The sequence below is a fragment of the Spermophilus citellus genome (assembly GCF_964194105.1).
Source record: "Spermophilus citellus genome assembly, chromosome: 14".
Taxonomy (NCBI): domain Eukaryota; kingdom Metazoa; phylum Chordata; class Mammalia; order Rodentia; family Sciuridae; genus Spermophilus; species Spermophilus citellus.
Window position 1 is genome coordinate 94,098,396 of NC_138194.1, and position 26,945 is coordinate 94,125,340.

At 48.3% G+C, this 26,945-nt stretch overlaps 1 protein-coding gene across 5 annotated transcripts in view; it reads right to left on the bottom strand.

Annotated features, from left to right (window-relative positions):
- The window catches only part of CYRIB (CYFIP related Rac1 interactor B), a 144,589-nt gene that overhangs the window by 105,904 nt on the left and 11,740 nt on the right, over positions 1-26,945 (bottom strand). For 3 of the 5 annotated variants that reach the window (XM_081266320.1, XM_081266315.1, XM_081266317.1), the window contains exon 2: positions 5,912-5,964. The gene's annotated coding sequence lies outside the window, so the exon portion shown is untranslated. Of the gene's footprint in view, positions 1-5,911; positions 5,965-22,869; positions 22,961-26,945 lie in introns of all 5 variants that reach the window. The other 2 variants (XM_081266313.1, XM_081266316.1) reach the window with 1 other exon arrangement.

A 26,945-nucleotide genomic window follows, 5' to 3' on the forward strand; every position in this document is an offset into this window, starting at 1 on the left:
CAGCAACAATACAAGCTCTTCTGGGAACATCTATTTGCTCTGGAAAAGTCCTAAAGGTCACTCTTTTTCAGTGAATGGAAGTTAATTGTCTCTGGGAACTTTGATGATGCATCCTCAACAGAACTGGGCAGATAAAAACTAAGTCAGAAAAGGGGGACACTGCAGGACACATTCTCCTTGCTTCTTGTTTTCTAAACACACTGGGGGGTTCATTTGTTCCAGAACTTTCCAGAGCAAAGAATCTTACAGTTGGAAGAATTAATAGTGACAGAATCCTTGCATGTGGTTCCAGGGGAGGTGCCAAGACCAGTGGCAGGAGGTAGGGAGGCTTGAGCTGCCTTCTGGATACCTCAGATTGCTAACGGCAGCTGTAGTGGCACCCCCTCCCCCACAGAAAATCTTAACCAAACTTCTCCAGAAATCTTCACCATAACTGATTTTAGGACTATCAGCCAAAGAGTCTCTACAGAAGAGTTCAATGCAGGTAAACTTCCTGTTTTCCTGTGGCTCTATTACTTGGCCACTGGCTGGGAAGAAATCAGCACTCTAGGTGCTGGACGCCCCTTCACTTGATTTTCACAAACATTATCCAGTATAGTCATTTGTAGAAGTGTGTTTGCAAGTGCAAAAATTGATTAAAAAAAAAAAAGTTAGAACCTTTAACAAGGCCTCTGGCCTTGAGCTGGGGCTTCACAGAGATGTCTACATTTCTAAGATAAAAGAAGTTACCAATTGGGCTCCCTGGTAACAGCTGGCAGGGGAGGAAAGAAAGGGGAGAAGCAGCTCCCCCCTTCTCAGGTGTTGCCCTTGAAGGGTTAACTTGCCCAAACAGTGAAAGAAAAAGCTGCTTTTATGTGAACTTCTTCAGACTGTGAACTTCTGAGCCCCTCTCCTTACATGCAGGGTTTATAAAGTTCTGAAACTACCTGAACTCGGGGTTCAGGGGATTAATTGATTACAACGAAAGTGGTGTCCTCTGAACCTGGCTGCAGCCACATAAAATGGTTTCCTGCTGTCTTGGGTGCTTTGCCCGTCCCCTACCATACAGCCGCATCACCTTTGCTTCTGAAACTCCCCCAGGACATTCTGGAACTGCACTTCCTCTGCTCACATCCCAGGACCTTGCATAACTACTTTCTTCCCATCTCTGAAAATGAAGTTCACCATTATTGCTCATCGGCCAGGCAACGAAGAGGCCTACAGCCCTTTGGGCGACTGAAGACTAAGCCAGACAGCACAGGGATGTGCCTGGGGCTTGGCCCCAGCTCACTAAATGCCGGTTTCCCATTGTGGGTTAGAGGCTCCACCAAGAAGCCCTGCTAACCCCCTCTAAAGAAGGAAGGGCTTTCATGGTAAAGACCCCCAACCAAGCAATTTTAACCAATTTAGTTTTAATGCAAAAACTACTATATGCTTTAAAACACACACACACACACACAAAAAAAAAAAAAAAAAAAAAAAAAAAACTTCCAAAATAAAATGTGCCAAGCCTTGGGTTCAAGCCCCCAGTACTGGGAAAATAAATGCCCCCCCCCCCCGCAAAAAAAAAGATGTATAGTCAAAAGACTTCTGTCCATCTCAGTCCATAATCCCCTAACCTTTCTCTAGGAAGTGTGAGGTCCCCCAAACACCTTTCTTTCTTTTTTAAGTCTCTTTCCATCTATAGTCTAGGCATAATCAACCATGTGTCTGTGTCTGTGTGGGGTGAGGTGTGTAAAAGCACTTATACCCTTCTTTTTGCACATATGACCGCATACCACACATCCTTTTCTATACATTGACTTTTGTTTTTGTTTTTTTTAAACTGGGAATTGAACCCACAGGCACTTTACCACTGAGCCATATTCCCAGCCCATTTTATTTTTTTATTTTTGAGTCAGAGTCTCACTAAGTTGCTTAGGGCACACTTGCAATCCTCCTGCCTTAGCCTTCTAAGTCACTGGGAATAAAGGAGTGTGCCACCACATCAGCTATACATTGACTTTTTTTTTTTTTTTTTTTTTTTGCTTAAGTGCATATCCTGGAAACCATTCGTTCTTCACATATAGGACACTAACTACTTTGAACAGTAGCACAGGTTCTACTTTAATGATATACATTTAGTCAGTTCTCTACTGATGTCTATTTAAGTTGCTCCCAGAGTCTCACTCTTCCAGACGATGAATAAACATCACACACACCTTCACACACGTGATAACTAAGAAAAATCATAAGACATAAGGTCATACGATCCTTGACATAGAACTGCAGGGTCAGAGGGTACATCTTCTTATGGAAGTATGGACACCACAGGAATCAGCAACTGCTACTGATGAGGACTTTTTCCCCAGAGAGTCTGCTTTGAATATTTACCAGCATATCAATGCATACTACAGGGTAAACTGAGGCTATACCATCCTTCACTGAGTATTCTGCCTTTGATGCTGACCTGGTTACAAATTCCTTTTTTTAAAAAAATATTTTTTAGTTGTAGATGGACACAATACCTTTATTTACTTATTTTCATGGGGTGCTGAGGATCAAACCCAGTGCCTCACATGTGCCAGGTAAGCTCTCTATCAATGAGTCATAATCCCAGTGACCCCCCGCACCCCACCTCGTCACAAATTCTTAAAACCTAATGACAGGGGCTGGGGATGTGGCTCAAGCGGTAGCGCGCTCGCCTAGCATGAGTGCGGCCCGGGTTCGATCCTCAGCACCACATACCAACAAAGATGTTGTGTCCGCCGAGAACTAAAAAATAAATAATAAAAAATTTTCTCTCTCTCTCTCTCTCTCTCCTTTCTCACTCTCTCTTAAAAAAAAAAAAAAAAAAAAAAAAAAAAAAAAAAAAAACCTAATGACAGGAAGAAATCTCAAAGGCCATCTAAGCCCTGTGTTTTCTATACTACCTCTCCGTTAGTCCCTGTATATAGACTTAAGTAGTATCTTCTATGTTTCTTTTCTATCCTTTCATATTTCCATCTCTTTATTATTTACAGCGGATTTCCTGCTGATTTCTTGTGGTGTAGTGATTGCAAGCGCAAGCTCAAGGCTACATTAAACAGTCCAGCTCTATCACTTATCTTGGGCAAGTGCCGTGATTTCCTCATCTATAAAACAGATGATAATGACACTGCCTCCTCATAATTTTGTACTGAGGATTGAGTAAAGTATGCAGAACGGTATCTGGCACATACTATAGACTTAATAAAAGTTAACTGTTAATATTACCTTCCAGTTTACTAATTCTCTCTTTAGCTATGTCTAGTCTTTCACTGAACTTTGGTTAGATTTTAATTATATTATTTCTCACTTCAATTTGGTTTCTTTTCTAATATTCTTTTTTTCACAACTCTTTACCTCTTTAGTATCATTATTCCTTTTTTATTTTTTTGGCATTGCTGGGGATCAAACCCATGGTCTCATGTATGCAAGGCAAGAGCTCTACCACTGAATTACATCCCAATCCTTTTTATTTTTTAAATTTTGAGACAGAGTCTCGCTAAATGCCAAGGCTGGCATCAAACTGTGATCTCCTGCCTCCGTTTCCCGAGAAGCTAGGATTACAGGTGTGCACCACCACACCAGTTCACTGTTTTTCCTTAATTATTTTAAATATACTACTTTATAATCTCTCTTAGAATGTTCTAATATTTCCAAGTTAGAATGCTTGGTTTCCTAATTATTAGTTTTCAATTGTAGACTCATCTTCAGAAAAGTTAGTTTTTCCTGTGGGAGTTCCATTGGGTATAGATTATTCAAATATACCTATGGAGTGATTTTGTGTTGGTTTTAGGGGATTCTATAGTATTAGACCACTTACTAGGGTTAACTGCTCAGGTAGAAGGATCTCATATCTTATAAGTAATAAAGATATAGGTTCCACACCAGGTGTGGTGATGCACACCTGTAATCTCAGTGACTTGGGAGGAGGCAAGAAAATCGTAAGTGCAAGGTCAGCCTGGAGAACATATCAAGGCTCTGTCTCAAAATAAAATAAAATAAAAAGGGCTGAAGATTTAGTTCAGTGGTAGGGTATTCACCCAGCAGGTGCAAGTGTAAGTTCCTGGGTTCATACACACACACACACACATATATATCCATATACAAATATCCACACATATTCTACAACTACATATGGTTCAGTGCCAGGTTTTTAACTTCTCATTGCTGACATTTTTCAACTCAAGGTAAATTTCCAGTCAGTGGAATTTTTCTAGAGTCTTATCATGAAGAGATCAGACCTTCAAGGCTCCAGAGCATTTAATTATACCTTGAGCCCAGACCTCATTTCTAGACCCACTGGATATTAAGACCTCAGCCTCCAGACTTGTGGGCCTCAACCTGGATGTAAAAGCCCCAGGAATGGTCACAGCTTTGGCCCACATGCCACCACTGGGCTTCCATTTCTCTCTTCATTTTTGACACTAGTGGATTTTCTTTTTTCCTAAGTTCCCCTGGATAGAATTCTTATATCTTCTTCAACTGTGCATTTGTACCAGGAAAGATTCATGTAAATCAGCTTGGTCCCCCATTTCCCAGAAGTCACCAAATCCAATATAAACACTTACCCACACTTGAGTTTTGTCTGCATTAAAACTGCATCTAGTTCGAGGATTAGGGTCTAAATATGAAAATTAAAGAGTCCAAATCCTCCTGAAAGTCCCACAATAAGGTCTTGCATTGGAGACGGACAAACCATCTCTCATGAGGTCCAATGCTGCCAGTTCTCCCTCCAGCAGGATTTGGTTTCTTGGGTTGAGCACCACATGAAAGGGCTAGCTCAGATTTAGGGCCATGTTGTGGGATAATTACCATGTATAAATATGAAAAACACTCGATGGCACAAGATGCTCACACTCTCAAATAACCGCGGAAGAGAGATGAACACAGGCCACAGCAGACCGTGGCCCCCATTCACACACACTCCAAGAGAGACACCCATCAGGTGGAATGACAGGGTCACCCACGCTGTCAAAGCGTTGTTTTTACTTGCACCTGGTTTTGTTTTGGTCGAGCAGGTATGTTTGGATCTTGATAAATTAGAAACATGAATATCTGATGATAGAGTCAGAATCATGATTATCTCTTAGGCAATATTAACCGCCAAGGAACATGGGGGATCTTCCTGGAAGGATGGGCGTACAGAATACCCTGGCTTAGGGGTGGCTAGAGGGCTGCAATATATTAAAAATTCCTCAAGCTGTGTGATTAAGTTTCGCGCGCTCTACAGGATGTATAGCTCCACTCAAATCCAAGTCGCATGCCCTAGCAAAGTGCCACCAGGCTTTCGGTCAAGCGTCTCCATTCTATGGTGAAGTCTCACCCAAGCCAGCAGGCCAAATGGAGGGCAGTGAGGAGACTAGGCCAGAAAAGAAGAGACAGGCCAGAAGTGCCCGTCAGGCAGAGGGCACCCAGGCTCCAAGAGAGGCTCATAGAGCCTCGTGGTCTTCCACAAGGGCCTATGGTGTGACAAGACCACAGTGGTTGAAGACAGGCTCCACCCTGTCCTAACACAGTGACCTTGGGCAAGGGACTTTCCTTCTTCGAACCTCAACTTTGTAGGGCTGCTCTTAGGCTCAGTTCCTGTATAGTGCTTAGCACAGAGCCTACATCCAGAAAAAAATGCATAAGTATGACCTACTACTCTCAATATGGACAATAGGAAGGCTGGAAATGTCACCTTCCCTCCAAAATTATAGTTATTTAGAATAAAAATCGGATCTGATAATCACAAGAGAGATCCACAGAGCAAATGGAAGAAGGTGTGTGTTCTGACTTGAAGAGGCACAGGCTCTTGCTGCTGCTGAACTCACACCCACCCCCAGGCCATAGCCACGCACCGCTTGAACTCCTCCTCAGTGAAGTGATGAAGAGCCCAGGCTTGGAGGCCACAAGGCCACAGTCACACCCCAACTCTGTTACTTACCAACGTGGTGACCTTGAACGAATGACTCCAACTCCGGGCCTCAGTGCCTTCTCCTGTAAAAGAGTTACAGAGGATTAAACAAGTTACAACGCACACAGCTCCCAGTAAGTTCTGGTCACTGTTCCTTTTCCCTAAACTGGATACACTGGGAATAACAAGTCCAAGTAGCATTTTATAGACTGTTACGGGGTTCTTTCACACTAGTTTCATGTAATACTCAAAACAATCATGAGTATTACAAATAAAGAAATGATGATTCAGAGAAGTTAAGCAACTTGCTAAAGGTTGCACAACAAGAGCAGAGACCCAAACCAAACTCCTACCACTGCAGGACAGTGTTGCCCCAGAGGCAGAGAGGGGGGCTCCGTCTGTCCTTTGAGATTACAAATTCTGAGGGAAAGACACTGGAACTGGAGACTGCAGCAGCATGTCCTGGTCCCAGCAGAAAGCTCAGCCTTTGTGCCCCTGAATCACTTCCTGTTTTAGTTTTCTACTTTGCAGAGAAAGGAGAGCAAACCTGTACATGACACCAGCTTTGTCACCCCCCCCCCCAAATCTCTTGCAGCAGCAAACGTTTATGAATTAAAGAGAGTTTTCAGAAAAGCCAGAGTTAAACAACATCCCACTGGATGCATGCACCACACTGAGCCAGGAAAGCGGGGCAAAGCCTGCAGTCTGGACAGCCCGGTCACCGGAAGGATTGAAACACAGGCCTTTTCCTGGCCTCTATTTTGATTCAATGTGCGGTGGCCCTGGAGTTTCGTTTTGCTTTTCACTGGGTGCTGAAGCTACCGGAAGCCACTTAACCAGCACATTCTATTCACAAAAGGTTGGGGGCCAGGTCTCACTGCCGTGGGAGCCACCGTCTGCTGGTGGTTTCTGCCACCTCTGCTGCTTTGCCAGCACAGTGCTTCTGCGGTTGCTGCCCTGGGGGTTGAACACTCCCTTAAAACAGCAGCCACCCAACCCGACCCCGGGGCTCAGGGGCCAGAGAAGAGCCACCTGCCGTGCTCACGAGCCGTGTCCTCAGATGGGTGCACACGCCATGGACATATCCGCACATGTACATCACATGTCACACACCACACGCCATTCATATGTAGCACACATCCCACACATGCCAGGAACCCCATCACACACGTACATGGATCACCAGGAACGCACATGCACACACACCACAAACACGCCACACATGTATGTCACGCTACATGCATGCACACACACACACACATGCCCCATCCCAGGACGACAGTTCTCCTGATTCCTCTTGCTACAGACACGCGCCTGTCACTGTAAGGATGAGCTTTCCTTCTCTCTGCTACTTGGACTAGACTGACAAAATGGGAAATGGGGACAAAGAGTTAACTTGGGAAAAATTTTAGGGCCTTCAGCAAAGTCCTAGAAATTAGAAAAAGCACACAACTCACAGAACTCCCGCCTTGCTTGGTTTTTAGGAACACTGTGCCACTTGGAAACAGACCCACGACACAAAGAATGGCTCTGGAAGAAGCAGGGTGAGCATTTCAAAACAAGGGCACCTGTCTTTCCCTTACAAGATAGGGGCAGAGAGAACCTGGATGTGGCCCTAGAAACCACCTCCTGTCTCCTCTGCGGACTCCTACCGTGGGCTCCAGAGCTGCTAGACTCCTAGCAAGTCCCCTAACCTCTCTGAGCCCCAGTGTCCTTTGCTATAGAGCAAGGACTCATGTTCACTCCACACACAGAGCTCCTGAGTGCCCTCTGGGTGCCAAGCTGTGGCCCTGGAGTAATTTCAGGCACAGTGCCTTCCCCGCTCTCAGAGATCAGCCGGAGCAACCGCAGGTGGACAAGCAGTTACAACCCAGAAGGTAAAACAACCAGAAGGGTGAGGACAGGTACACAGTGACCACAGAAGGGGGTAACCCATGAGCTCAGCAGGGGTGAACAGTGATGGAGAACTTAAGACAGACGGCCCCAAGAACATGGTGAAAGTGAGGAAGAGACAAATTAGAATTGGCCAGAGGCAAGTGGAATCGAAGCAGCATTCGGGGTACCTGCACAGGTCACTCTGTCACCTGGTCAAGCACGGGAGGTGGAAACAGAGAAGACTGGATGTGCAGGAGGGTGGACATGCCAAGGGAACCAGGTGGCCCCCTAGTGCCCTTCCCAGCCTCAGAGCCGATTCTGTGGTCCTCCATAACCTGGGGTCTCTTCCCCCGGAACCCTGTCACTGGCATGCTGAAGGCTGGAGTCTGCTCTGGGGCACAAGTGGGGGGTCCCAACCATCCCATATCAGCCCTTATCCTTCCTCCTCCTTGTCCTCTTGGAATTCAAAGGAGAGAACATCCTCTATTATCATTTGATTCTTTAAACCACCCAGGGCTCCTTCACACAATCAGCCTCTCAGCCACTCCCTCTTTCAGCTGAAGAAGGCTGGAATCTGTGTCAGGATACCTGAAGGCTGCTGCGGGTTTTGGTGGAACCAGTGTCTGTCCCCTCTGCCTGCGCTATGCCTGACACACAGCAGATCCTCAAAATGCCTGCAGAACGGCACCTAGGTCCCTTTCCCTCAGTAAGCATTCACCCAGAGCACATGGGGACAGCTCCTAGGAGGCTGGATCACCAGCCCAGAACTCTACCTCCCGGTGCTCCCTAGGACACTGAGCCTTGAGATCTGAAAACTGACAACCATTTTTAGTTCCCAGCCACACCACACCTGGAGCCTCAGGCTTTCCAGGAAGGACTAAATGTCCCCACTGAATCAAATCTGTTTATGAAGATGACCAAGGTTTTTTGGTCATTTATAAAAGAACTGAATATATTTCTTATTATAAATCATTCTTAGAGCTAATTCTCTGTGATCTAAAGCCAGAATGATTTTTAAAGAGAAGCTGAGCCTTCCGAACCACTTACTTGTTTTTTTTCTTTCCAAGTTCACTGTGAAGCACCTTCGGTACAATGGAGTTTAAAGAAGACATTCTACCCGTGATCTCACTACCAAAAGAAAAGAGTTCCTTACAATTCTGTGTCCTCCTGAGCTTTTTTATTCACATACGTGTAGTCTGTCCATATGTATGTATTCCATTAAAAGGAATCACCTTTAGTACAGAAGGACTTTAGTACAGAAGGTCCTTAAATAGGTCCCGTTTTCTTTAAAACTAATGAACAACAATAACCTTCTTTTGAGGCAAGTCACTAGCATAATGTTTCTGATAAACACCACAGAGCAAAACCCAGGCCACAAATTAAACACACCTGGAAATTCTGGGTTTGAAACCTCTAGAGCAGCTCTTTGTAGCCTGCTTCATTCCACAATTCTTATGACACTTCCCACTTAAGAAGATACGGGCAGGGGACTGGGGTTGTGGTTCAGTGGTAGAGCACTCGCCTAGCCCACTCGAGGCCCTGGGTTCAATCCTCAGCACCACATAAAAATAAAATATATTGTGTCCAACTACAACTAAAAAATAAATACTTTAAAAAAAAGACACAAGCAAAGGAAAATAGGTGTCCTGCTTATTCCCCCAGGCACAGAAAACACTATTCAAGTTCACAACCATTGCCTATTGCTGAAAAGTTTAAGTCAATATTTTTTCTGCAAGTGAAATGACATCTCTGGCTTGAGCCGAGTTTTAAAACACTCTCACAAGGTACCACCCTGCACAGGCAAACAGACTCTCAGAGGATGAACCCCAGCTGCAGATGTCTCCAAGTCTCCCCAGGTGATTCTCCTGGGCAGCCAGGACCAAGAAGCACAGGCTTGGGTAACTCATTAGTCAAAGGAAGCCCATGGGAAATCTTATCTGGAAGTGGCAAACTCTTTGTAATTAAATAAAATAGCAGATCTGAAAGTACCCAATAGGGCCTGTTCCCCAGAAGACAATAAATGTTAATTAAACAAGAAAATATAATTCAAATAATTACACCTTCCCCTCAGTGAATTCATCTTGTAATTTTATTGGCTTGTTTACTACTTGTTATTTTTTTCTTTACCGTGATTCACTCTGTCCCTGCTAATAAAATTACAAATGTATACCCATAATCCCATTCAATTACAAGTACTCTAATATTTCCAACAACCATGAATCATTTTATTTAATAAAACTGTCCCTCAGAACAGTGGCTAATAAAGAGTAAAGAGGCCATAGACATTAGCTATTTATAATGAGTATTCAGAATTGTTTTAATTCATGGTCATTTTTCTAAACTGGGCCGAAACTTTGTTCACCCTATTAGGACACGACTCAGCAGGAACATGCAAAATGAGGAGAACCTGCGGTGCCCCTGGGCACAGAAACAGGCTTGTATGCAAATCAGTTCCTCTTCACATTTTCATGGGAAAATAGCACAAGTAACCTTCCCCCTGCCCCCCCCCACACACACAGGTAACTCACCTGCCCACTCCAGGGGGGCAGAAACAGCTACTGGTTAACACTCAGCTGTTCCAGAGTTACCTGAAAACCCCAGCTCTGCCCTTCGTCACAAAGGGTCTCTCACTGCAACTTCCCCCTGAGCTTAATGGGAAAGACAGTCTTATGTACGTCCACGGCACCCCTCAGTCCTGAGAAGTGAAGGAAGGAAGAAAGGAAGGAAGGAAGGAAGGAAGGAAGGAAGGAAGGAAGGAAGGAAGGAAGGAAAACCAGACACGACAAGAAAGACAATTCCTGATTCACAATGAGAATGTTTCACTAAAGAACATTTTCAGGTGTCTCCCTGCCCTGCCAAGGGAATGAACTCCTGCCTCACCCTCTGACCTGGTGTGTGCCAGGCAGAGCAGGCATGGAGTGGGCACAAGGGAAAATGTGCTGCCCGTGGTGGTGCTCACGGTCAGCAGATCTTCTACAGTCCTCTCCAAACCCCATGTTGTAAACCAACTGGACTTAAAACCTTATATCCAAAAACAAGCATGGCTCACAGGTCTCTGTATGTTACATCCTAATGAGAGAAAAAGCGATCGTACATGGGACAATGGCTTGGCACCCTGAAAAAGAATATCATGACTGACCATTGTGTTCCAGACTCCACCTTCAAGGGTATCACCCAGGAGAGCATGCAGACTGGCTACGGCAACACAGGGTGACTTGGATTCAGACAGGGTGACGAGGGCACACAAAGACAGCATCGAAGTGGCAGCCCTAATAGGTTCTTCTCAACTCCTCTGCTTGATAGTGACAGACCACTTTTTATTATCACCTTTACCTTGACACTTTCAATGAGATCCTAAGTACTTTCAAGGTGGGCCCACAGTATCGGTATTCTAGAAGTATTAATTTTAGTTTTGATCCTCTAGGTATGTTAAATAGCTAGACACTTCCATTACCTGAATGTTAGACCTTCTCTTTCTAACTCATGTCTCATTTAATATTCTGGTCAGCCAAGCACTAAATTACTAGTGTGAGATAGTTATGGAGAAGCCCTCACACAAGTGATTCTAATTTGTCTTGGCTGATTTGGATTTGTTGTTGGAAAAATTGCACCATCTGAAACCCTACTGTGACAGACCTCCAGAGGACCCCTAGAGACCAGAGAACCAAGGATGAGCCCTGGAATAAACACGTCTGGAGGGACTCTACCTTGCGCTGGGGTATTCTGAAGTATCCCATGACCCACTGTATACTCCTATCATTTGCCAAGGACAGGCTAGGAAAGGGCCCTGAGGCACACTCTCCAGACTGTTCCATTTCCCAATCACAGCTCGAGCTAGCTGTCTTTGCAGCTCCCAATCCTGCATGACACTTGAGGAGTGTCCTTGATATCTGCAAAGCCAAAGTTAATCCCCAAGAATGTCCTTAAAGCGTGAAGGGTTTAATAGGAAGGCTCTGTGCAGGTGTGTGCAGGTTTTAAAACACAACTTTCTACAGTCCCAATGCCAGAACCACACAGGGTACCTTGGGCTTTCAAAGCACGTTCACCACCAATGTGCGAATCCCATGCACACTCCGGGATCCTTTTGAGACAGGATAACTAATTCTAGGGTCCATCACAAGTTTATAAAAATTCTCTGTCTTATGTTTTCAAAAATAACCAGGGTTAGTTTAATAATTGAGTTGTGCTAACCGCTGACAGGATAAAGCTTAGTGGAGCTGCTATTATTCACATGCTATCTTTTCTAAGATTGTAACCTTTTTGAACATTGAAAGACTGTTAACTGGGAGCTTGGGGTCCAGGTCAAGTGACCCTCACTCTCAGCATTGCTCACATAAACATGAAGGAGGCCATCACCTGTTCTTCCAACGGTGTTGGACTTGGAGTCAGTAGGTACACATTCCTTTTTGTGTCCTGGCACTGGAAACAGTAGTGACATGGACTTGGAAATTGTAATGAAGTTGGTGTCCATCTCATCCCCATTTGCCAGGAGTTTCCCAGGTGTAGCAATGCCAGTCCCAACCAGCACGCTGGTCACCTCAGTGGTGGACACCAACGGAGTCAGCCCTGACAGGCCAATCATGCTCAGTGCTGTCCCACAGAACCTTCTGCCTTAATGCAGATGGTCCATACCTCCACTGTCCATCACCACGGCACCAGCCACCCACATGTGGCTACTGAGCAGTGGAAGTCTGGCTAGTGGGACTGAAGAACCAAATATTTTATTTTATTTTATGGTAACCAATTTAAACTTAAATGCTCCAAGTAGCTAGTGGCTACTCTGTGGGACTGCTCAGCTCTGGTTTACTGATGTGGAATTTCAGTCCTGGATGGCCAATCCCTGGGGATGAGCGTGGGAGGCAGGCAGACCTGGGTCCACGTCTGGGCCTGGTTGTTTACTAATGGGGCATGGGACTTCTCAGGGACGCTAATTTCTTCATCAGCAATCCTTGAAATTTACTTGTCAAGAATGTTCAGAAAGTAGCTGGCCAATAGTAGAACTTCCAGAAATAGGACTTCCTTACAAGTGGCTAAATTTATGTTACAACGCTAGAAAATATCCGATTCTGAACTAAAAAAAATAAGTGATTGCATGAGCACCCTTCTGAACAGACCTCCAGAATCCCTGTCCATTTTAAATTGTAGTTCTACATTTTCATGGCTGCCCACTAGGCTTGCCACACCTTGATTTCTGTCCCCAAGCCTGCTGCCAGCTATCACCAAGTCCCTTCAGAAGGTACCCAGGTCACCACCATCTAGGTGAAGAACATACGTATGTCCAAACTGGCCAAAATGCATACATTAAGTATATGTAATTTCTCTGATTGTATATCAATTATATTTATCTTAATAAAATCATTAAAATACCCTGCCAAATAAAAATAACAAAATAAATTTTTAAAAGCAGGTGCCACAGAGCACAGGGCACTGGGTGGAATTCCTGTGCCAGGTTACCCTTAGCAGGCCCCACAAAGCCCCAGGGGCAGGGATCCAGGCAGGGAGGAAAGAGCATTCAGGCAAACTCTCCACCCAGTTGCTAAGAGGTGCTGCGGTGCATGTACAGAGGCGGCCACCTGGCCCCTCCAGCCCCAGGTGCGGGGCTGGGTCTGCAAGCCAGAGCAGCTGTGCACCTCCATCCTCCATGGTACCCCTCCGGCCCTAATTAATACATCCCTGGGCCGAAAGGGGCAGTGGGTCCCAAGAGAAGCCAACCACCAATCAGAACCACCCAGGGAGCTTTTTAAAAATGCTATGCCCCAGAATTGGGCATCAGGGTTTGCAGACAGCTCCCAGGTGACGGTGTGCCCAGCTGGGTACTCTGTTTTCCCACTGAATGCTGCAGAAGTGACTCTGCTGGCAGCCAAGCCAGGCAGGACCTCCGACAGAGAGGTGCACTATTTAGGGCTGTGGCAAGGAATCCTGTTGTTAATGATTCTCTCCCTCCCTCTGGCTGTAGGGACAACAGTCAGATGGCTTGCAGGGCTCTGAGCCAGAAGAGCACAAGTGGCTTCCCCCTCCCCCACTATTGGTAAAGCACCTCCCGGTTCCCCAGGATCTTCCCATCCAGTGTCTCCGGAGCAGAGCTGGCAGGGACAACCTCCACGTCCTCACCAAACCCAGAAAGCACGGCAGGAGCCGATTCCGTGCACCTGGCACTTAGGAAACCCACAATAAATGCCATTATTGTGGTTGCTACCCTCATTTCACTGAGAAGGAAGCAGCTCCAGAGCTGGTATGACTCACCCAAAGCCACATGATGCTGGGGGCAGGACTGGGACAGGAACCCTGGGCTCCTGGGTTTATTCTCTTTCCTCTTACACGCCCCCATGCGGCCCACTGACCTTCCCATCCCCCACACCTTTTTTCCACCCTTTTACAGTCAAAAGACAGTCTCTGCCCATCAGGAAAAAATCTTATTTTTTGTATTCTCAGGCTCTACTGGGTAGGAGCCCACTGGTCATCCTCAAGTAGTGGGCAGGCTGCCCTAACAGGCCCTCAAAGCCTTAAGGAGCGATTTTTAAAAAATATTTTTTAATTTCAAATGGACTTTTATTTGATTTATTTATATGCAGTGCTGAGAAGCAAACCCAGTGCCTCACACATGCTAGACAAGCACTGAGCCACAAGCCCAGCCCCCACCCCCACCCCCGGGCCCATGGTTTTCAGCAGTGATTTGGCGCCTCACCAGCAGAAGCTGGATGATCTGGAACAAGTTTCTTAACCTCTCTGGGCTCAGGTTGCTTGGCTATAAAATGGGAATTAGAATATTTAGCACTAAAGGCTTGGTGAGGACTGAGGTCAGTGAAGGGAAAGGATGCTAGAGCCAGTGGCAGCAAGAACCCACAGGTGGCAAGTATGACAGGGGTCCCCAGCCACAGGGGATACGCTCCCCGTCCTCCAGCGCGTGCCGAATCTGTAGACAGAACCGAGCCCTGTGTACTACACTTCCCACACGGTCCTTCCCAGGCTTGGTGAGAGATCAGCAATGATAATAATAACACAGAACATTTGTAATGATACACGGTCATAAAAGTCATGTGACTGTGGCCTGCGTGCCTCTCCCTGTCTCCACTGCCAGGGGCAGGCAGAGCACACAGTGTGGACACACGGGACCAAGGAACGGTCCCCACCCTGGTCAGGACAGGGGAGGACGTCAGGGATCCCAACACACTCGTCAGAGCTGTGTGCAATTTAAAACTTGAATTGCTTATTTCTGCAAACTTCCATATATATTTGGACCATGGCTGACTGAGGGTAACTGAAACCAGACTACAGTTATCCCTTATCTGTGGTTTCACTAAGCGAATTCAGATGAGAGGTGCCCTCCTTCTCCCGTCTTCTCCACACTCGGGATTCAGGCCCAGGCAAGCCTCACCTGCCATTCTCATCCCCTGCCCCCTAGCCAGCTGACCCTCTGCCCTCACCTGGCCCCTCCTCTTGGGCGCCTGGTCCTCATCCTAGTGGCAATGCCAGCTGACCATGTGGCTGGAGGCATTCTGTGTCCCCACCCACCACTGTCCGTAAATAATGAAGGAGAAGTAACCTTTTTCTATTCCCCATTCTAGACCTCTTTAATTAAAATCAAATATTTGCACCCTTTCCAAGACCCATAAACCTGAACTGCTCTCGGGAGAGCAGGTAAAGGGATGGGGTACTTGGGAGCAAAGAGATGAGTGTGACCGAGGTGGCCTACTGTCACCTCCCAGGAAAAGGCGGTCGATCCTGAACACCTCTGAGCCCAGAGAAGCAGCCACCCCGCACTTCCTCATCGACCTCAGGAGGGCCAATGGCATGTATCCTCTGCAAAAAGCCCACAGAAGTGGTGCATGGGACTGGGGAGGGACAGAGGAGAGGCATGCCCTCCAGCCCCGCTGAGCACTTCCTGGCTTGCAGCCACCCACACCGCGTGGCCATGGCCGCACAGTTGATCAAATACTGCAATACCTCCAGACAGGCTGGAAAGAGCTGCTGCCAGACAACCCTGTCCCTTGGGGCCCTCCACTGTGCTCCCAGACCCCTGGCATCCAGGGAGGGAAGAGTTAATGTCAGAGGCAGCAGACACCTTCTGCAAGTATTCTGAGTTCAATGTTAAGTACTCCAGCCATCGGCCCTGGGCAGGGTACGGTAAGGGGCAGGAAGAGGGCAAGATTCTGAATGGTTCAGAGTGGAACAGCACCCCAAAAAATGCTGAAGGAAGAGGCAGGGAGACAGCAGTGGAGGACAACTGGCTCATGTGGCAATGACCCAAGGACAAGTCACCGAGCCAGCCATATCTCCCTTCCTGAGGTTACTCACTCCAGCAAGTGCAGGTCACCACTAGGGCAGAAGCCTCCAGGGCCAGGCACAGTGAGACAGACACAAGGCTGTGCCCCCTATGCCCAGCTGCATCTGGCTTGCCTCAACCCCAGGTCCCTCCTGGGAGCACTCCCAGTCTTCCTGTGAGGCATCCCCAACCCTCCTCTCCAAGTGCTCTAGGGGCACATTACCTGCAGGAGGACAATTAAAGCATGGAATCTTCCAGAACCAACGGACAATTCAAAACAGCCCTGTGACCCTGACTGGACAATAACGCTCTCTCTGGTGCTCTGGCTAAAGACCCTGGGAAAGGGGTGCTTTTTATTCCACACCCAAGGTTGCTAAGGTGGGAGGACAGGAGCCTGAGCCAACGCTGCCAGCAGCCTCTTGCCTTCTGGAAGGGAGAGGCCACCTGGGCAGCCAGGTGAGGGGAAGCTGAGCCAGGAGGCAAAGGGAGACAAACTGGGCCAGGATGGTCCTGGAGCAGCCATACCTGGGGGTAAGTAAACTTGGGCTGGCTGGAGTTTAGATGCCATCACTTGCCACCTAGAGAGCTGACTAATACAGAGCTCAGTGGATCAGGTAGGCTGCTGTTGCCAGCAGGCCCCATTTCCTGCCCTGGCCACATTTCAGGTCTGGCTTGTGCCTTGCAGATGGCACCACGGAGGTGGGTCCAGGCCTTGAGCCCTGAACATCCCTCTCCCGTTGTGGAACCCCAGACTCCATCTCCCACCTGCCACCTTTTCTAAAACACAAGTCCTCCAGGGGCTCCACAGGGTCTGCAGATCTGATGCAAGTTCCTGAAACACAGCTGACATGTCACCCTGAAGGCCTGTGTTCTCACAAAGCCTCTAGTTCAGGCGTAGGAACCTATGAGCATTCCCTGACAGCACAGAGGTCCTTCCATCTCCTGACATGGGGACATGCATGTCACCAGAGAGGAGCAGTGTTTTCATCATCCCAGGTAGCACTAAGAGCGCTTTGGAGACAAGAGTGACCCCTCACGTTCTACATCTGGTCCACACGGGTCAAAGCCCCACTCCTTGGCTCCTCCTTGCAGGGATGAAGGGGGAAAGGACCTCTGAAATAGCTCCTGCCCCTCCAGGATTCTCAGGGCCTTTCCAACACCCACCTCCCACAGACAGAGGCTCTGAGCTAAATCGGCCTCTGTTATGTCAATTAAAGTGAGGGGTATTCTGTTTTAAGTGAAATTCAACCCAGTGTCCACAAATAAAACTTCTTTTGACACTGAGCATATTTTGACACATGCAATGTGTGGAGAGTTACTTCCAAAAACAGGCCTCAGAGATCTTCTGGTAAAACCTTCTGATTTTACAGAGGTAGAAACTGAGATTCCAAGAAGTAAAATCCCTCTCCTGCAGCTGGGGACAGAGAGGCCAGGACAGCTGGCAGGTTCTCAGCCTTTCTGGCTAACCTTTACAAATACCTCGGTCTTCATTTCACTCCTTTCAATCACAACCCTAACACACTCACTTAAAAACGCAAGCCACGGACAAGCTCTCTATGTACTTCCCACTCGGCTCTGTGTTGCAGGGTCTCTGAAGATGGGGTCTGGGTCGTCACTGGCAGGATGACTGGGGCCTTCCAGGCCTTAACCTCAGGTGGCTTTGCCCCTCTGCACCATAGGTAAGCACTGCCAACATCAGCAGCACAGTCAGCAGCAGCAGGTGGGTAACGAAAAGTGTCTCCACGTCCCGGGTGGACCGGGCAGTGGCGGGTCTTTGGAGAAATGTCTACCAGACCCTGTGAGTTGGCATGAGGATGCTCGTTCCCTGCTCAGTGTTGCTTTATTTCACAGTCACCCAGGGAAAGGCCTCCTGCAAGGCAGACTCTGGGACCAGCTTGGAGTTTGGACTTGGGGCTGCTCCTTTGCTCACCGCACGGCAGGAATGAAAAGACAGCGAGCCGGTGGCCATCACTGCACCAGTGAGTAGCTGGGCCCCCGGGGGATATCTCCAACCAGTGGAGGGTGTCACCACCATTTTTGAAGATAAGGAATCGAAGGCTCAGGAGAGCCAGGAACTCCCACACAGTGGGACATGATGCAACAATAAAAAGGAGCAAAGTACAATACGGAGGAACCACAGAAATACTGTGCTGAGTTAGAAGAAGCCAGGCACAAGAGCACACATCGTGAGTCCATGCATAGGAAATGCCCCAAAGGCAAAGCCATGGAAAAACTTAGGGAAGCAAAAAGACAACTAGTGGTTACCTGGGGGAGAGGGGCAGGAACAGGAATCAACTATACATGGACATAGAGGGTCTTACTGGGGTGATGAAAATATTCCAAAACCATATATGATCAGGCTACATCGGGAGTTCAAAGTTAGCCCCCGCAACTTAGCAAGGCCCTGAGCAATTTAGCTAGTCCCTGTTTCAAAATAAAAAAATGAAAGGGAGGGCTGGATATGTGGCTTAATGGTTAAGCGCCCTTGGGTTCAATCCTTGGCACCCCCCCAAAAAAGGTAACCAAAAATCACTGAATTATACACTTGAAACAGGCAGATTTTGTGATATGCAAAATGTATCTTGCAATAGTTTCATATGTTGCTTCTGCAGCTAAATATCACAAACTTAGCAGCTTAAAACAGTCCACGTTATAATTCAGAGGTCAGCAGAATGGGCTTCATGAGCTGCCGCAGAGGTGTGACGTCAGGACCAAGCTCCTGCGGGCCACAGGGCCCAGGCAGCACCCAACCCCTTCCCTTGCCCAGCTTCTAGTGGCAGCCAGCATCCCGGCTGGTGGCTCCTTCCTTCACATTCAAAGCCAGCAGGTCAGCAGCCTCAGCTCCACCCCGACCTTCTGTGTGTCTCGCAGTCTGTTCTGTCCCAACCCTTCCACCTCCCTCCTCCAGGGACGGAATGACTGCAGAGGGCCTATCAGATAGCCCATCTCAAGACACACACTTAGTCCCCTTTACAAAGTCCCTTTGCTGTGTACCATATTCACTGGTTCTGGGGATTGGAGCATGGACATCTTCGGGGGGCCATCATCCCCTCTGCCATCAACCTTCATAAGACTGTTATAGAAGCAAAGAGCCAGTGTAGGGTGCAGCCCATACGGAGGGCCCTGCAGGGTCTTGTCTAGAATCCCCACCACTCACACAGCCCCTGGGGTCGCTCTTGGTGCACCACTCACAGCATAATGACCTGGAAGGGTCCTCCTCATTTTGGCTTCTAAGCCAAGGGGAGAATGGGACCAGAATGACAAATCCTGGCAGGGGAGCTAGGGAACAGATCCAGGGGTAAGTGAGGGAGGGGAGGAGGGCCGAGTGGGAGAAATGCCTTCAGTTGCCACTGACTTGACACCCCCCCACACACACACACACACACTATTGTCAGTTCTAAGGAAAAAGAGAATTTTAGGTCTACTCGGATCTAAGTCTCCTGGTGTTCTGAAATTTCCATCTCATTGATTATTTTAAAAGAACCCAAATTAAGTGAGTCCCTAGACAATCTGATTTTGGCAAGCACCTAAATCAATACATAAGGAGCCACTCCGCCTCGCTCCCTCGGCGGGGACAGGGTGGGCGGGCACCGTGCCAGACTCCTGATCCAGGCAGCGGAAACAAGCAACCAGAACTCGCTCGCTCTCCCCCAAAAGCCTGAGCCTCCTCTCAGCCCACACCAGGTCTTTGGAGGTGGTGATACATAGAAATAGGTATGCATGCATGAATTGGTACAGAAGACAACACAATTTAAAGGCAGAACAGGTTGAGGAGTTGAAATGGAAACTGCAGATGTTGTGACTCCTTTGTTCTATACTATATACCTAGGTCCTAGCACCACTTAGCACTTAGTCTGTGCTCAATAGATATCTCTTGATTGAAAGGATGAACCACCAGCCTAGTTTCACACAACAAACAGCTACTGAGCAAATATTTACCAAGTGCCAGGCATTGTGCCAGGCTCTGGGTGCCACATTGAAGGAGCAGGGAACGTGGCCCCTACCTTGGGTGATACGAAGATCTAACAAACAGGCGTGCAAACCACACAGGTGGAGAGGAGGGCGTGGAAGGAAGAAAGGTGTGACCTACAAGAAAGGCTGTCAGAGGAGAGACAAACTGAGGGAGAAGGAGCCACTTTGCAAAGACCCAGGAACACAATGTGGGGCAGAGGGAACAGCATGTTTTCCAGGGAACAGAATGAAGCCGGTGCAGAAGAGCACAGGAGAAGGGGACTCCAAGGCAGATGGCTGAAGCCTCAGGGCCTTGCATTTTGTTTAGTTTTTAAATGACAACAGGAAGCTGTCGAGGGTTTGAAGCAGAGGGGTGGTCTGACCGTCAGTTTTGAAAACTTGAGGAGGGGAAATATCCCCTCTGCATCTTGCCCACCTATCAGAGAGCCAGAAACACCTCCTAACCCTCTGAACAGCACTCAGGTGACAAGGATTCTGCCGTCATGAACGCACTCCATTCTCCAGCTACTTAATGAGTACCTCATATGGGCCTGGCTCTGGAGAAATGCTGGAGATGCTGCACTGAAGGACATCAGGTCCTGTCCTTCTGGAGCCCCCAATCCCACAGTCCAGGATCAGCCAGCCTCACCCAGTGCTCAAGGCCAGCTCAGGCAACATGGCAAGACCCTGTCTCAAAATAAAATGAAGGGCTGGGGCTGTAGCTCAGGGCTAGAGCGCTTGCCTCACACATGTGAGGCCCTGGGTTTGATCCTCAGCACCACATTAAAATAAATAAATAAAATAAAGACATTGTGACCATGTATAACTAAAAAAGTATTTGAAAAGATAAAATAAAAAATAAAATGAAGAGGGCTGGGGTTGTGGCTCAGTGGTAGAGCACTTGCCTAGCACGTGTGAGGCGAGGTTCGATCCTCAGCACCACACAATATAAATAAAGGTAAAAAAATAAAAAATTAAGTGAAGAGGGCGGGAGATATAGCTCTGTGGCAAAGCACCCCTGGTTCAATGCCAGTGACAAATTTGTCCCCCTCCCTGATCTCCAAAGTTCCGCTGGCTACGAAGAGGACGATAAAAGAGGAAGCATCTTTTGGGGGATGGCAACAGAATTGGGGGGTGGTTAGAGGTCACTGGTGTGATCTATGCTCCAGACCTTTTGAGTTTTTACTGAATGTCACCCCACGTCTCTATACACACACCCTAGTGAGTGACCTCCTGAGCAGTCACCAGCCGTGAGACTGTGGTCCAGAGGACTAGGGCTGGGTATCCAAATCTGGATCCTCTGAGGGAACGCTGCTGGTTACCAAAAACTTTGTGTCCCCAGTGGGAGGAACGGAGGCAGAGGCTGGCCTGTCATCCACAAACCTTGCTTCAGGGCAGATCCCAGCTCTTGGCAGCAGCTAAAGCTCGGGAAGCTGGAGATGCAGCTTGTCTTAGGTGACCCAGCTCCACCCTCCACATAACATCCAGGCCACCACAGCACTGCACTTTCCAGTTAATAAGACACTTTGACATAGTTACCTGTCATCGGTCACTTACTGACCACTCATATGTGAGGCACTTTGTTTAGAGCTAGGAATCCAAGTTCAGGAAAAAAAAAACAGCTCTTACCCCTTGGGTGCGCTTCCCCTGGGAAGCCCTCCTTGACTTCTCTGGTCAGGTTCATGCCCACCCTCCATGTGCCCACTGCAACCCAGGCCTCCCTCTGCTACAGCACCCTGTACTGTCACCACACCACCACTGAAAAACAGCTTCTCTGCCTTGCCATCCCCAGGGCACACAGTGGGAAGACAGCTGCATCATGAGAAACAGAAACCAAGTAGGGACAGGTGGGTGAGGACTCTTCAGGGAAGAACCTGGCATTACCTTTCTCTCCCCCATTTACAGGGGGAGAAATCTGTCTCAAAGCTTGAGTGACTTGCCTACTAGTAAAACCAGCTCGGTCTCTAACTTCTCTTTCTTCAGACCGATTTCCAAACCAACTCCATGCTGATTTCCAAACCAACTCCATACCGATTTCCAAACCAACTCCATACCGATTTCCAAACCAACTCCATGCTGCAGCCAGCTTTTAGAGTCCCTCTCCCTGGGGACTTTAGGGTTCCATCTGCCTTCCTGTGATTAACTACTCATTGGGGACCTAATGCATTCTGTTACCCAGCCTCCAGGGTTATTTTTGAAAGATACCCTAAAGCTGTGATTAACAAAAAAATATGAACTCCTACCGATGGAATGCCTATAACCCCTTATTCATTACACAGATGCTCCCCAAGCCCCGTGGCACTGTAGACACAGATGCAGAAGTGAACACTGGCAAAAAGCACCACCTCTAAGGTCAATCATGGAATGTGGTGGGAAGACCGTCCTTTTGCTCCATGAATGACTGACACACAGGGACATGTGAAGTGATTCATTCAAGCTGTGTTCAAGCTGGTTCAGCGCATGGTCCTGGGGTAGGGGGCAACTCCAAACCACTGGATCATCCACTGGGGGACCCCTTGTCTGGTTTCCTCCCCTTCCAATATCTGTGGCACAACAGAAGAGAAGGAGCCTCCTCTTCTAGCCACTGCTGGCTTCCTAATTAAAGTCAAGGATTTGCATTTACTCAAGGTCGATAAACACAGACCCGAAAAAACGTGTTTTTAAGAAAGCAGATGAAATGTGGATAAGGACTAGCTAATAGAAGCAAGGTAGCGCTGTAGGTTTTCAATCAAGACTGTGATGAAACACAACTTGCAAGAGGATGCTCCAAGGGCCCAGGCACATGTGCACAGTGCTGGAGTTTCCAGGGTAAAATGTAAACCATAACTTCCTACAGAAGTCATCGCTCCCCTAGCAGGAGATGCGTGCTGAGCACCTCCGGACCGGGCCAGAGACTCACGATTCAGCTAATGGGGTTCCACATGTCACATCAACACTGCACTTGAAAATCCCGTGGATTTGCATCTGGAGAGGGACCACCTTCAGAGGACCTGTGTTCAGATGAGAAGAGGCTTGTAAGTGTCAGAAGCTGAGGAGGCCCTTCGAGAACATTCACTATCTTCTCATCTCTGAGGAATTCAGTCTCCTCAGCTGGCCACTGTACTAGGTACCAGCTCAGGTCCCTTCCAAAGACAGCTTCCCAAACCCTCAGTGCAAGAAGGAACTCAGATGCAGGAACTGGGGTGCAGAGGAGTACCTCCCTTCTGAGATATGTGTGAAGAGTCCGGCCTGAATCTGGATGAGTGGCAAAGATGTAGAGGAGCTGGGGAGGCCTAGGGACTCCCCAAGGAAGTGGACAGTGTCTCAGAGATCAAAGGGGCAAGCAGGGGTGCTCCCAGGGCCTGCCCTAATGAAACCCTAATGAACAAGTTTCCACAATTAAAGACAACAATAGGAGAACCAGTGGGCCCAGAAAACAATCGATGTCTTTGATTAAGCGCTGATGAAACTCCTCATCAGTGCTTTCATCTGGCTCCCCCAGGAGCTTCCCCGCCTTTCCAGTGTTTTCAAAGAAAACCATCTTGAATATACATTATTCCCCAAGCCGCTAAGCAGGGAGCTTGGTCCTCGGCCTCCTCCCAACCCCGGGGCAGGCATCGGTTTTCCAGATGGTCTTTCATGTCACACAATGACAACCTCGAGAGTCTCAGAGGCTCATTTCTTTCTCACCAGCTTTTTTCTTTCTTTCTTTTTTGTACCAGGGATGGAACCCAGGGGCACTTTACCCTGAGCTACATCTCCAGCCCTTTTTATTTTGAGACAGGGTCTCACTACGTTGCTGAGGCTGTCTCGTGAGCTTCTGCACTGGCCTAGTCCAAGTCCCTTCGTGGCAGCCTCGGTTTACCGGTGGCTTTCTGCATCTGACAATGAAGCCAGTCTCCTGGGCTGGAACCCATCTTTCACAATGGTGAGGCCCCCATAAACCTTAAAGCTCTATCGGGCAACGATTTGGGTTTTAACACCACACTTGAGTCCCTCCCAGGTCAGCCCTAAGCCAGCCTGGAATCTAAGCCATTCTGAGGGTGAATGGTCAGGAGGAAGCCAGACAGGTGAAGGTCTACTCCAAAGCGGGGATCAACCTGCCCCTTCACACCTGAAACTCCTCGAGAGCCCCCTGCCTGCCTGTGTTAGCACCTTTCTGAAAATGTTGCTCCAACCCTGGCCTTGGAAACTCAGTTCAAACTGTCACCTTCTCCATGAAGCCTGCCCCTCCCTCTAGGCAGAGTTCAGGTCAGTAGTTCCTGAGTGACACAATCCTCCCCCTGACTGGAAGGGTGGAGGAGAAACATCCATATCTGGCTAGAGAACTGACCAGGCGAGAGAATATCCAAATAACACCCGGCTTGCAACTCTATCTTAAAACTTTTACTGCACAGAATTAAAGTATTTAAGATACAAATAATAATAAAACTACCTCCTGTATCCTCCACCCGGCTTAATGAAGGAAATAGTGTTTACAAAGTCTCCAGGTCTGCTGATGGTAACTCTCTCAACCCCAGAGCTAAACACTATCCTGAATTTGGCATTTATCATTTCTGTGCATTTCTTTAAACTTTGCTGTATGAGATGGTGCCCCCAAACAGCATGCAGCATTGCTCTGTAGGTTTTTAATTTTTCAAAGTTTTGCGTATGACTACAATGACCTCTGTCCAGTCTGGGACCCTCTGGGGTGCAGCATCTGTCTCCTCTTAATCTCTGTGTCCTGGCACCTAATCCACAGCCTGGCACGCAGTTCATGCTGCATGAGCACTGGGTGACAAGGGAAAAGGAGACTGCCCAAGGGCAGGTTTCACCCACAAGACCCAAAAGGAGAAGGGACAAGAGACAGAGGTGCAGAGGCTCTCTGTGTTGTGAGTCTACCTGTGTTGTACCTTCAAAACGCCCCCTACCATCCTGGGAGTCTGAAGGCGCCAAATCCCAAGCATGGGACCACCAGGGTTGGCGGGAGGGAAGTGGTAGCATTTCCTGTGAGGATCCTGCCACACAGTACCCAGCACCCTTCAGGGGCTCTGCAAGAGCCTGGTGGATGAGTGACCATCTCCATAGATAAGAAAATGGAAAGGATGGGTGGCCAGCTGGCTGCCCCTGAGAAGACCCGCTCGGGGCCACATAGCACAGAGCAGAAGGGCCCCTCTCAGCAAAGATGATGTCTTCTCTCCTTCGGCTCCGGCCCACCCTGACTTTCAACTCACTAATCAATACAGTCCCATGGGGCTTCTGGGATCTTTGGAGGAAATCCAGTGAGTGTCACATGAAGGAGAAAATGCTTAAACAGACAGGGGCGGGTGGGGAGGGAGAAGGTGGTTTACATGGCCACCACGAGATCAGGTGGGTTGTGAGAGTAACAAGGACACCCCTGGGCTTCAGAATAAAGGGGGGGCTTGGCCTCAGTAAACACGCCTTTCACAAATCGTGTCTTTTGACCTTTAAATTCTCCACCTGAAGCGCATATCTGCCAGCAAGTGGATAACTCAAGCCAGAGCTAAGAAAATAAGTCTGCACTGTGGCCCTGACCCGCTGTGCAGCTATAGTCAAATCACTCAACTTCTCTGGCCTTTGATTTTCTAAAAAACAAAAACAATCATGCACTCACTTTACAGACACTCCTGGAGCAAGGCCCACTCTGAGCCTGACCTGTAGATCCAATACAGAAGAGGACAGCCCTGCGGTTGGCAGTGTAAGCACTAAATGCCAAGTGCTCCCCAATGCCAGGTGTTGTTAGCACACTTTATTTTCTATCATAGGAGCCCCTTTCTTTTTTTCTCTTCCTCATTTTCTCCTCTTTTTTTTAAAGATGCAGAGCTTGGGGCTTGGTCAACGCTAAGAGGAAGAGAGAGCCAGGAAGCTCATCTTGAATTCAGTGCTGACGATACTCGGCTCAGCTAGAACTTGGCCAAACGCGTCCTCCCAGCACCTCTATTCATAGACGTCTGTCCCTAGAGCGGACTCTCAAGTATTCGCCCTAACAGGAACTGTCCCTGGCCTGAGAACAGTACGGGAGGGGGAAGAGTGGGAGGGCAGGCACAGAAGACCCCACCTGGGGCACAGAGAGCAGTCACAGCCCTGCAGGCAGGGGGAGGTGACAGCAGTGTCAGGCATGTCAGTGGAGCTGATGACCAGGGCCTCCTGTGGGGTCCCCACACTCCACCCTGTCCTCTAGGTTGGCAGGACACGTGCAGCCCAGGAGCAAACAGACAGCAGAGCTTTGGGAGGCAGAGGCGAGGCACAGCCAGGACAGGTACACAGACCCTCAGGTAAGTACAACCTGGAGCCGCTGCAGTCGCTATGAGCTGGGAGCTTCCCCGCGCCACTTCGCACCCATCAGCAGCAACCAAGACGCTGTAAGCCCAGGAGAGGCCTCTGCCGTCAGCATTCCCCCCACCCCCAAGAATGAAAAACTCGCATCCCTCAGCCAGGCAAGCCCAGGCCCCGCTCAGCAAGCAGCTGGAGGTGCCTGTCCTCACCTCCCATCCACAGCAAGACAAGCCACTGCACTGAGGAGCAGGGAGCCCCCAGCCAGGACACGAGATCGCGGGCACAGGAACAGAGGCGGGAGGCAAAGGCAAAACCAGGCACTTTCTAGACACTCAACCAATGTCTATGTGACATGCTAAGATGCCCACTTGGTGTCTATTCTCAGAAACACGTATGTACACATATAAGATGGCAGATCTGCATGTGTGAGGCCCTGGGTTCCACCGCCAACACCGCAAAAAGGGGGAAACTTGTGGGGCGGGACATACGTATTTTTAAAGATGCCAATTTCAACTGTCTACCTGAAGCAGGAAATTAATGAATATATTCACATTCACCAAACAAATCTGATACCTATGAACCTTTTTTTTTTTTTTTAATTTCAGGGGGAACTGGGATTGAACCTAGCAGTGCTCAAACACTGAGCTACATCCCCAGCCCTTTTTCTTTTTTTTTATTTTGAGACAGGGTCTCACTAAGTTGCCCAGGCTGGCCTCCAGT